General features: G+C 42.5%; 1 non-coding gene across 1 annotated transcript; it reads left to right on the top strand.

Annotated features, from left to right (window-relative positions):
• Positions 1-5,498: 5,498 nt before the first annotated feature.
• Positions 5,499-5,639, top strand: LOC135269588 (U4 spliceosomal RNA). Its single transcript, XR_010337841.1, has one exon. It is a non-coding gene; the product is annotated as a U4 spliceosomal RNA (small nuclear RNA).
• The last annotated feature ends 7,327 nt before the right edge of the window (positions 5,640-12,966 follow it).

Below are 12,966 nucleotides of genomic sequence, written 5' to 3' on the forward strand. Positions count from 1 at the left end.
AATATTGTGGTGTAATATTTTGATTGCAAGCAACAGAAAAATATCTTGAGCTATCTTAAACAATTAAGGGAATTTAGTGATCAGCCAAAAATTCAGGCAAGCTTTGTCCTCAGTGTTAAGGCTCAATGATGTTACCAACGACCTGGCTTCTTTCCATTTTTCCTTCTGAAATAGTTGATATTCCTAAATTTGTTCTTTTTTTTTTTTTTTTTTTTTTTTTGAGATGGAGTCTTGCTCTGTCCCACAGGCTGGAGTGCAATGGCACAATCTCAGCTCACTGCAATATCTGCCTCCCAGGTTCAAGTGATTCTCCTGCCTCGGCCTCCCAAGTAGCTGGTATTACAGGTGCCCACCACTGGCGCCCGCCTAATTTTTGTATTTTTAGTAGAGACGGGGTTTCGCCATGTTGGCCAGGCTGGTTTCGAACTCCTGACCTCAGGTGATCCACCTGCCTTGGCCTCCCAAAGTGCTGGGATTACAGGTGTGAGCCACTGTGCCTGGCACCTAAATTTGTTTTTTTGTGATGTTAGTATGATTACCGCAGCTTCTAGGAGAGCTATCTGTGTTTCCTTTACCTCTAATAGGAAGAGAATCTCTCTCAAGGAAGCTCCTTCAGAGTAACAAGAAAGTATCTTTCCAGAAGCCCCAACAAAGGTCTTTTTATATCCCACTGACCTGAATGAAGGTCACCTGTTCATCATGATCTCGTCAGTGTCTGCGGGGATAACCATGTGCTGGGCTTAAGCCAAATTACCCCTGGATGTAAGAGTGGAGTCAGCTTCCTTATGTGGTTACACGTAAGAGAATATGGATCCTCTTTCTCAGAGGAAAGAGAAAGACTGCTGGGCAGTCAAAATCAACAAAAATCTACTACATGATGCTGACCACATTCAACTACTTCTGTACTAATTAATGTCTTGATAAATTAATTAATACATGATTAGTACACTGATGAAAATTTCTGTATAAATTAACGTTTACACAAAAAGTTGTACATGAATGTTCATGGCATCAATATTTTTTGTGTGTCCATTTTTTAACTGAAAGACTTTGTTTTATTATAATAACAGTCTGGGATTGATGGGAAGGTATAGATGTCGTGGACAACTATGGTTGGCATCGTTAGCCCATCTGCTTGTCATGAATGTATCAAAGGTGCCTCTACTCTGCATCATGGTTTTCCCAATGCCACCCATCAGCTCCTGATCCAGTATCATCCCAATCTCAGCTCACCGCAACCTCCACCTCCCAGGTTCAAGTGATTCTCCTGCCTTAGCCTCCCAAGTTGCTGAGATTAAAGGCATGTGCCACCACGCCCTGCTAATTTTGTATTTTTAGTAGACGGAGTTTCTCCTTGTTGGTCAGGCTGGTCTCGAACTCCTGACATCAGGTGATCTGCCCACCTCAGCTTCCCAAAGTGCTGGGATTACAGGTGTGAGCCACTGCCCCCAGCCCCAGCCCTCTTTCTTAAATTAGCAATGCATATGAATGCAGACCAGCATCTTTGCAACTAAAAACCAAAAGTATATTTGAAAATTACTCTTCAGTTGGTTTATTTTGTGATTTGTCATTTGCACAGACACCATTTGGTCACATATCATTACAGAATTGAATTGGTTAGTCTATGTTTTCCTCATTTCCACAGTATTTATTTTACTGATTTACTTGTGAAAAATTGCTTTCACTCCATTTTCAACTTTGAAAGCAAAGAGTTCAACTAGGGCTTTGAATTAATTTTGTCTGATTACTGCTTGCTTATAATACTTACATTATTATTATTTTTTAAAACGGAGTTTCACTCTTGTTGCCCAGGCTGGAGTGCAATAGCGCAATCTCAGCTCACGGCAACCTCTGCCTCCTGGGTTCAATCGATTCTCCTGTCTTAGCCTCCCAAGTAGCTGGGACTATAGGGATGTACCACCACAACCAGCTAATTTTGTATTTTTAGTAGAGATGGGGTTTCCCCATGTTGGTCAGGCTGGTCACAAACTCCCGACCTCAGGTGATCCACCCGCCTCAGCCTCCCAAAGTGCTGGGATTACCGGCGTGAGCCACTAAGCCTGGCCAATCTTTACATTATCTTAAAAACACTATTAACTGCTGGGCGAGGTTACTCACACCTGTAATCCCAGCACTTTGGGAGGCCGAGGTGGGCAGATCATGAGGTCAGGAGTTTAAGGCCAGCCTGACCAACATGGGGAAACCCTGTTTCTACTAAAAATACAAAAATTAGCCAGGTGTGGTGGTGTGTGGCTGTAATCCCAGCTACTCCAGAGACTGAGGCAGTAGAATTGCTTGAACCTGGGAAGTGCAGGTCGCAGTGAGCCAAGATCGTGCCACTGCACTCCAGCCTCGAGGTGACAGAGCGAGATTCCATCTCAAAAAAGAAAAAAAAAAGGATTAAAGGAAAACCACTTTTTGGGTTCCCCAGTGGGAAAAAAATAAAATAAAATAAGAAAAAACACTATTACTTTGGTTTTTTGTTTTTTCTTTTTTTTTGAGATGGAATTTTGCTCTTGTTCCCCAGGCTGGAGTGCAATGATGTGATCTTGGCTCACTGCAACCTCTGCCTCCTGGTTTCAAATGATTCTTCTGCCTCAGCCTCCTGAGCAGTTGGGATTACGGGCACTCGTCACCACACCCGACTAATATTTTTGTATTTTTAGTAAAGACTGGGTTACACAATATTTGTTTGTGTGCAAATACAGTATTTATTCACAGTATTTATTTTTCACAGATTTACTTGTGAAAAATTGCTTTCACTTCATTTGAAAAATTCATTTCACTTCATTAGTAGAGATGGGGTTTCACCATGTTGGTCAGGCTGGTCTCGAACTCCTGACCTCGTGATTTGCCTGCCTCAGCCTCCCCAAGTGCTGGGATTACAGGCATAAGCCACCATGTCTGGTCTCCTCTTTCATTCTTTTTCCAAACTTTTTATTAATGTACTTATTTTACCAATTTGAATTATATATAAAAATGGAAAGACTAATATGACCGTGCCATATATGCTTTACCTAAATTTAACAATTGTTAACATTTACCTAAGTAAAATATTAATGTTAACAATTGCTGAATTTAGGCAAAGCATATATGTGTGTGTACGTACATAGTAAACAGGGTAAAATATATGTATATTTAAAGCACACACGTATGGGTTGGGCACAGTGTCTCAAGCCTGTAATCTCAGCACTTTGAAAGGCTGAGATGGGTGGATCACTGGAGATCAGGAGTTTAAGGTCAGCTTACCCAACATGGTGAAACCCTGTCTCTACTAAAAACACAAAAAATTAGCTGGGTGTGGTGGCTGGCGCCGGTAATCCCAGCTATTTGGGAGGCTGAGGCAAGAGAATCGATTAACCCCAGAGGCAAAGGTTGCAGTGAGCTGAGATTGCGCCACTTCACTCCACCCTGGGCGACAGAAGGAGACTCTAAGAAAAAAACAAAACAACAACAACAAAAAAAAAACCACACAATACATATAAAGCTTTTCTTCTTTTTTGAGATGGAGTTTCAGTCTTGTTGCCCAGGCTGGAGTACAATGGTGCAATCTTGGCTCACTGCAACCTCCGCCTCCCAGGTTCAAGTGATTCTCCTGCCTCAGCCTCCTGAGTAGCTGAGATTACAGGCGCCCACAACCAAGCCTGGCTAATTTTTGTATTTTTAGTAGAGATGGGGTTTCACCATGTTGACCAGGCTGGTCAGCTTGAACTCCTGACCTGATGTGATCTGCCCGCCTCTGCCTCCCAAACTGCTGGGATTACAGAAGTGAACCACTGCACCCGGCCTCAGAGGTCATTTCTATAGTTTGTTACAAATATTGGGTTGGAGCAGGTGAGTTTCTTGAACACAATACACTGAAAATGCCCACGTAGACCTTGGGAAATTATACTAAAGTCACACGGGTTGTCGCTAATGTTTCTGGGAGATAAGGGCAGCAACTAGTGAAAAAGAAGCCTTTCCAAGGATTAAAGAAATGGTTTAAATTAGTACTTACGCAACAATGGAAGTTTCTCACTATTGCTAAATAAGCATATTTTAGGAAAAAAGTAAATCCACTTTGTGATTTATTCTTTGAGTAAAACCCTTTTATTCTTTTTCTTTTGTTTCTCCTTTAATTTTAGGTTACTGATGCTTCTCTAGAGACAGTGGATATATTCACATTAGAGTGGAAGCAACTAGACAGCAGCCAGCACCAGCCATGCCTGGGCCAGGACCTGTGCCATGGCGTTGCTCTCAGATGCTGCTGATATTACTGATGTTTTTAGGGGTATACTGGAGAGGCGTTCCCTGCCTCTGCCCAGGGAGAAACTTCCTGGATTCCTGCCTCAGCCAAGCACTCTGATCCGTATGTATCCAGGTTCCGGGAGTTGCAGAAATGCCACCAGGATCTGAAGAGCACATTGCAATACAAGGAGAGCTGGGAGGACTCAGACCCTGACCTCGTCCCAAAGCGAAAAACCAATCCTGCCAAAGTGAATGCATTTTCTGTCTCCGAAGGCAAACTTGAGACCCCTAGCTTCAGGGTGGCTTCTGCCTGACTTCCAGAGCTCCAGCCAGTGCCTTGTCTGAAACCTCCATGTCCGGGACCCTCAGGCAGAGAAGGATCTGCCAGATTCTGCTTGGGGCTGGGCTCTGGGAGCCCTCAAATTTTACACCCCAGAAAACAAATAAAACAGTCTAAATATGTCACACACACAAAATTAAAAGAGCTGAAGCAACCACTCGATGGCAATTTTTTCTTGTATCTTTCCAGCTTTGTACAATTGGTCACACTTCATCTCTTTTGGTTCCCCCTAAAGAGCTGCCACCACTATTGGCTTTCTCTCTGTTTTTCTTCCTAGTCTCCACTTTTTTGGGAGTATGATTAAACAGATGCATTCTGTTTCCCTTATTCTGATGAAACGTATCACTGATGGCCTATCTGGCCACACTGCCCTCTTAATCTTTCTCAAAGGTGGCTCCTTGGTAATCACAACAATTTGCCATCTCTCCCTTGGAGTGCAACTGTTAGAACTGGTTGAAGGGGTCCCAAAGGAATACTCTGAATTTGTTAGCAATTGCTTTGATTCCTTATTAAACTTGATGTATGTTCAAGGTCTCTGATTTTCATATAAATTATAGAACTATGTAGATAAAAAGTTGTGTGTTTCTTTGGCAGCACTTAACCAGTAGTGTGATCAATAAATGTTCTTTAGGCTGGGCGCAGTAGCTCACGCCTGTAATTCCAGAACTTTGGGAGACTGAGTCGGGTGGATCACTTGAGGTCAGGAGTTCAAGACCAGTCTGGCCAACATAGTGAAACCCCTCCCTACAAAAAAATACAAAAATTAGCAGGTCATGGTGGTGGGTGTCTGTAAAACAAGGTATTGGGGAGGCTGAGGCAGGAGAATTGCTTGAACCCAGGAGGCAGAGTCTGCAGTGAGCGGAAATCACACTACTGCACTTCATCCTGGGCAATAGAGCAAGACTCTGTCTCAAAAATCATAATAATAATAAGCTTTGTGCACCAGCAGTATCGCAGCCAATGAGGTTTATCCGAGGTGCAATTATTTCTAGTTGAAAACTTTTCCCAATATCCCGCCATGATGACTTGAAATATAGTTGGCATTGGCAATTTTTTGCAGTCTCTACGTGGACTGAATCATAAAATAATAATAATAATAGCCAGGCACTCTGGCTCAGACCTGTAATCCCAGCTCTTAGGGAGGCAGAGGCAGGAGGATAGCTTAAGCCCAGGAGTTCGAGACCTGCCTGGGCAATACAGTGAGACCCCGTTCCCCACAAAAAGGAAAGAAACAAACAAACAAAAAAAAGTAAGCATAATAATAAATATTATTTGTATGGAAGAAAATATAAGTTAGAAGGGAAGGCCGGGCACGGTGGCTCACACCTGTTATCCCAGCTCTTTGGGACACTAAGGCAGGTAGATCACCTGAGATCAGGAGTTCAAGACCAGCCAGGCCAACATGGTAAAACCTGGTCTCTACTAAATACACAAATTTAGCTGGGCATGGTGGTGCATGCCTGTAGTCCCAACTACTCAAGAAGCTGAGGCAGGTGAATCTCTTGAGCCTGGGAGATGGAAGTTGCAGTGAGCTGAGATCACAATTACTGCGCTTCAGCCTGGGTGACAGAGCAAGATTCTGTCTTAAAAAAAAAAAAAAAAAAAAAAAGTTAAGAAGGGATGAAAATGTGGGAAGAAAAAAATAGAAATTTGTTGGGATGGAGAAGGAGATGGGAAGAGTGTGCCTCAGCCTCCCAAGTAGCTGGGGTTACAGGCATGCACCATCATGCCTGGCTTATTTTGTATTTTTAGTAGAGATGGAGTTTCTCCATGTTAGTCAGGCTGGTCTTGAACTCCCGACCTCAGGTGATTTGCCCGCTTCGGCCTCCCAAAGTGCTGGGATTACAGGCGTGAGCCACCATGCCCAGCCCTGTTTGTTTGTTTTTGAGATGAAATTGCAATACTTGAGCTAAGTCTTCAAAAAGGAATAAGAGTTTACCTGGTGAACAGGATGGGAAGAAATTCTGACTGAGAGGTAGCCTATGAAAAAGCACTGGAATATGATGTAGGAGAGTATATTTGGAGAAGAGAATGTAATGTGGTGTATTAGGGATGCCAGTCATTTCTCCTATCTGCTTCTTAGCAACCTGCCCTTCCCAAAGCCAATACGTAATGGATACCCTACACATGGAATGCCCTGTACACTTGGCCACAAGATCAGAAATGGGGCCTTGACTAGATAGAGCTAGTGAGATTTTTTTTTTTTTTTTGAGGCAAAGTTTCACTGTGTTGCCTAGGCTGGAATGCAGTGGTGCAATCACTGCAACCTCCACCTCTCAGGTTTAAGTGATCCTCCTGCCTCACCTCCGAGTAGCTGAGACTACAGGCATGTGCCACCATGCCCAGCTAATCTTTTGTATTTTTAGTACAGACAGGGTTTCACCATATTCGCTAGGATGGTCTCGATCTCCTGACCTCGTGATCCGCCCACTTTGGCCAAGATTTTTATCTTTCAGGAATAAACTGTATAGACTTTCATTATTGTTAATGGCATACATGTAATTTCAGTCAGTCCTCCTACTGAATACAGCTAATCAAGCTGGATGAAAAACAAAATACATCCTCTAAAAGTATATCAGAACTAACAAAATAGTGAGGAATTAACTGGACCAAGATTTTGGATTGGTAAGGAATTTGGAGTGAGGAGCCTAGCACTCATGATGCTTTGTCTGAGGCATTTGCTGATGCAGAACAAGTAATTAGAAAGCAAGATGTATTTTTGGCAGCCTTAAGAGCCCATGGGGACAAAAGTTGGAGTCTAGGACTAATAAAGGGTGGCAACTCTTCTATATCACCCTTGGATTTGGCCTAGGACTTTAAAATCCTGCCTTGTAGGTATAAGGGAGCACAAGTAAAGTAACTCTCATATACACTGCAGACTGACTTCAAATCATCTAAGGGGTCCAGAAAAATCTCGAAGCCTGAACTTATATTAGGTTTGCCCCTAATTGCTAGTGGCAAGAGTAACACCAAAATCCACTTTGAAGGAAAAATAACATCATCCTAGGCCTCAAATTGTTTCTGTAATTTTCTTTCCCTCCCTTCAACCCTCCCTCTCCTCCTTCCTTCCTTCCTTCCTTCCCTTCTTTCTTTTTTGTTTGTTTTTGAGACATAGTCATTCAGGCTGGAGCACAGTGACACAATCTCAGCTTACCGCAATCTTTGCCTTCTGAGTTCAAATGATTCTCCTGCCTCAGCCTCCCAAGTATCTGGGATTACAGGCATGTGCACCACACCCGGCTAGTTTTTGTATTTTGAGTAGAGTTGGAGTGTCACTATGTTGGTCAGGATGGTCTCTAACTCCTGGCCTCAAGTGATCCGCCCACCTTGGCCTCCCAAAGTGCTGAGATTACAGAAGCAAGCCACTGAGGCTGGTCTATAATTTTCTTTCAAAAACAATGTTTAGTACAAGGATGACCAGGTTTCTAGGAACAAGGATCAAAATAGCTTAAAAAAAAAAAAAAGACAACCAGGCACACAAGGAGACAAGATACCAGTAATAAGCAGGAGAAATAACAGATAATAGAAACAGACCTACAGGGATTCTATATTTTGCAATGACTAGATACAGACTATAAACAACTCTGTGTACTACGTTCAAGATCAAAACCAAACTTAAAAGATTTGGCAGAGAACTGGAAGTATAAAAACTGAAATTAAAAAGGAATATATTGGCCAGGCACTGTGCTTATGCCTGTAATCCCAGCACTTTGGGAGGCTGAGCAGGCGGATTATCTGGGGTCAGGAGTTCAAGACAAGCCTGGCCAACATGGAGAAACCCCACCTCTACTAAAAATACAAAAAATTAGCCGGGCGTAGTGGCAGGTACCTGTAATCCTAGCTACTTGGAAGGCTGAGACAGGAGAATTGCTTGAACCTGGGAGGAAGAGGTTTCAGTAAGCCAAGATCACACCATTGCACTTCAGCCTGGGGAACAAGAGTGAAACTCCCTCTCAAAAAATAAAAATAGGGCTGGGCGCGGTGGCTCACGCCTGTAATCCCAGCACTTTGGGAGGCCGAGGCAGGTGGATCACGAGGTCAAGAGATCGAGACCATCCTGGTCAACATGGTGAAACCCCGTCTCTACTAAAAATACAAAAAATTAGCTGGGCATGGTGGCGCGTGCCTGTAATCCCAGCTACTCGGGAGGCTGAGGCAGGAGAATTGCCTGAACCCAGGAGGCGGAGGTTGCGGTGAGCCGAGATCGCACCATTGCACTCCAGCCTGGGTAACAAGAGCGAAACTCCGTCTCAAAAAAATAAAAAATAAAAAATAAAAAAATAATAAAAAATAAAAATAAAAAGCAATATATTAATAGTAGATTTATAAGTGAACAAAATAGAAACTCTAGCTTGAGACAGTAGTGAGCACTAAAATCTGTAAAGATCAAAGAGAATCAGCCATCTGGAATTGTTGGTCCATCTACAAGTTCAGGAAGAAATACAAAAAGAGACAGATTAAAATGCATGTGACCCCAGAGAGAGAAAGATGGAGAGAGAGTAGGTACTTCGCTGTTTTCCAGTACAACCTCTTCCCACTACAAAGGATGCCACAAAAAACTAGGCACAGTGACTCACACCTGTAATCCCAGTACTTTGGGAGGCTGAGGCAGTAGGGATTGCTTGAGGCCAGCAGTGAGACCAGCCTAGGCAACAGAGCAAGACCCTGTCTCAAAAAAAAAAAAAAAAAAAGGACTACAGTGAGCTATGATGGTGCCACTGCCTTCCAGCTTGGGCAACAGAATGAGACCCTGTCTCAGAAAAGAAAAAAAAATGCCACAATAAATATATTTGTATGCATATTCTTATGTTTGATGTTTTAAATATTTTTTGCCTACCCTTCCTCCCTTGATGTTTTTAATCTATAGAAAATATTCCCCAAAGTGAAATTGCTGCATTAAAATTATGTGTTACATTTTTTAAGATATTGCCACAATACTTTCCAGAAGGAGATAGCAATTTTTATTTCCCCCAGCAATGTGTGAGAATTCTCATCTCCCCACATTTTTTTCTAGTACTGAATGATTTGATCACCCAAATAATTTAAAATGGTATCTTTAAGTCTGTTCTGCATAAAGACAGACGTGACCAATGGAATAGAATAGAGAGTCCAAAAATAAGCTCTCAAATATATGATTAAATTATTTTCAACAAGAGCATCAAGATTATTTAATGGAGCTGGGCACAGTGGCTTGTGCCTATAATCTCAGCACTTTGGGAAGCTGAGCCTAGGCGTTCAAGACCAAACATGATGAGACCTCATCTCTAGAAAAAAATACAAAAATTAGCTGGGCATGGTGGCACATGCCCTGTGGTCTCAGCTATTCAAGAGGCTGAGATGGGAGAATCTCTTGAGCCTGGGAGGTCGAGGCTGCGGTGAGCCATAATTATGCCACTACACTCCAGCCTGGGCAACAGAGGGAGACCCTTGTCTCAAAAAAAAAAAAAAAAAAATCATTTAATGGGGGAAAGAACAGTCTTTTAAACAAATGGTATTGGGAAAATTGGATATCCATATGCAAAATACTTTACATTGAATACAAAATTAACTCAAAATGGATCAAAGATCTAGTGTCATAGTTAAAATTAGAAAATTCTCAGAAGAAAACATAGGAGAAAAGCTTCGTGACATTGGATTTGGCAATGATTTCTTGAATATGACGCCAAGAGCAGACAACAAAAGAAAAAATAGATAAATTGAGGATTGGGGCATGGGGCTCATGCCTATAATCTCAGTGCTTTGGAAGGCCAAGGCAAAAGGATCACTGAGGCCAGAAGTTTGAGACCACTTCGACAAAATAGCCAGATCCCATCTCTGAGCGTGCCTGCAGTTCTCACTACTCAAGAGGCTGAGGAGGGAAGATCGCTTGTATGCAGGAGTTCAAGGTTACTATTAGCTATGATTGCACCACTGTACCACCTAGACAACAGAATGAGATCCTGTCTATAAATAAATTTTTAAAAAGAAAAATAAAAAAAACGTAAATTTGATTATACTAAAATTTAAAACGTGTGTGCATCAAAGAACACTTGTCAACAGAGTGAAAAGGCAACCCACAGAATGGGAGAAAATATTTATATATACTATATCTGATAAAATTGATATTCAGAATGCATGATGAACTCCTACAACTCACTGACTGAAAAAGAAACCCAACGGAAAAAAAATAGATGAAGGATTTGAATAGATATTTCTCCAAAGAAGCTATACAGATGGTCAGTAAGATGCATCAATGATGCTCAACATCAGTAAATGTTAGAGAAATGCAAATCAAAACCACAATGCGATATCACTTCACCTCCACTAGAACAGCTCTAATCAAAAAAACAGGTAATAATAAGTATCAGTAAGGCCAGGCACGGTGGCTCACACCTATAATCCTAGCACTTTGGGAGGCCGAGGCGGGTGGATCAAGAGATCTAGATCAAGAGATCGAGACCATCCTGGTCAACATGGTGAAACCCCATCTCTACTAAAAATACAAAAATTAGCCGGGCATAGTGGCGCACGCCCATAGTCCCAGCTACTCAGGAGGCTGAGGCAGAATTGCTTGAACCCAGGAGGCAGAGGTTGCAGTGAGCTGAGATCGTGCCACTGCACTCCAGCCTGGGCCACAGAGTGAGACTACATCTCAAAAAAAAAAAAAAAGAAGAAGAAGAAGTGAATGAATTTAAGCTATATTTTAAAAGTAAAACTGAATGAACTTGCTGATGATCTGATATAGGTATCAAAGAAGCATTGAAGGATCTGTACTTGAGCAATTTAGAATATTCAGAAGACTGAGATAGATAGAGATTCCGGGAAGAAAAATCAAAAGTTCTGTTTTAGGTATATTAAGTAGTTTGAGATGCCTACTAGATATGTCAGTGATTTATCGTGTACATATTTAATATATGAGACTAGGAGCTCAAGGAAGAGAGGTAAGGCTGGATTATAAATTAGGTAGTCAATGGCAGATAGATGGTATTTAAAGTATGGGGCTGGATGGAATCACCTAGGGCAAACTATGGATAGGGCAGAAAAGAGCAAAAGGCAGAGCGAATGTTTAGAAGTTTGGTCAAGGAAGAGGAGGATCCAACCAAGATGACTGAGGGTGGCCAAGGAGGCAAGAAGAACACCAGAAGAACAGTGTCCTAGAAGGAGGGAAGGAAACTATTTTGGCTGAGCACAGTGGCTCATGCCTGTAATCCCGCACTTTGGGAGGCTGAGGAGGGAGGATCACTTGAACTCAGGAGTTAGAGACCAGTCTAGGCAAAATGGCAAAACCCCATCTCTACAAAATAATAACAATAATAATAATAATAAATAGCCTGGGATGGTGGCATGCGCCTGTAGTCCCAACTACTCGGGAGGCTGAGGTGGGAGAATTGGTTGACCCAGGAGCTTGAGGTTGCAGTGAATTGCACCAGTGCATTTCAGCCTGGGCAACAGAGTGAGATCTTGTCACTAAAAGAAAAAAAAAAGAAATTATTTCAAAGAATACTATTTTTGTTTTGTTATTTATTTATTTAGACACAGAGTCTCACTCTGTTGTCCAAGTTGGAGTGCAGTGGCACGATCACAGTTCACTGGAACCTCAATCTCTGGGGCTCAAGCAATCCTTCCGCCCCAGCCTCCCAAGTAGCTGGGACTACAGCTGCACACCACCATGACTGGTTAATTGTTAATTTTTTTATAGAGACAGGGTTTCACCATGTTGCCCATGTTGGCTACAAAAAAAAAAACATGCTGGTCTCCAGTTCCTGGACTCAAGTGATCTGCCTGCCTTGCCTCCCAAACTGTTGGAATTACAGGCGTGAGTCACTGCGCCCAGCCAAAAACAAGTTTTTGAAAGGATAAGATTACATGGTACAATTTTTTTTTTGAGAACGAGTTTTGCTCTTGTTGTCCAGCTGGAGTGCAATGGTGGGACCTCGGCTCACTGCAACCTCCACCTCCCAGGTTCAAGAGATTCTCCTGCCTCAGCCTCCCCAGTAATGGGGATTACAGGCGCCTGCCACCACGCCCAGCTAATTTTTGTATTTTTAGTAGAGACAGGGTTTCACCATGTCGGCCAGGCTGGTCTCAAACTCCTGACCTCAGGTGATCCGCCCCCCTCAGCCTCGCAAAGTTCTGGGATTAAAGGCATGAGTCACCGCGCCCAGAAAAGGTACAAACTTTTAAACATCCCAAAGGGCATGCAATGAAAAGTCTCACTGCCACACCTTTCCCCCAGCTACACTGTTTTTCTCCCTAAATTCAATATTTCTAGGCTCTTATGAATTCTTCTGGTAATATTCTCTGAATATACAAGCAAGAGAGAGAGAGAGAGAGAGTGTGTGTGTGTGTGTGTGTGTGTGTGTATTCTACCTTCCTTCTTTCTAAACAAACGCTCAATTTGCAACTCACTGTACACGCTG

Source organism: Aotus nancymaae, unplaced genomic scaffold (assembly GCF_030222135.1).
Source record: "Aotus nancymaae isolate 86718 unplaced genomic scaffold, 86718_ANA_hifiasm-v0.15.2.pri h1tg000053l, whole genome shotgun sequence".
NCBI lineage: Eukaryota > Metazoa > Chordata > Mammalia > Primates > Aotidae > Aotus > Aotus nancymaae.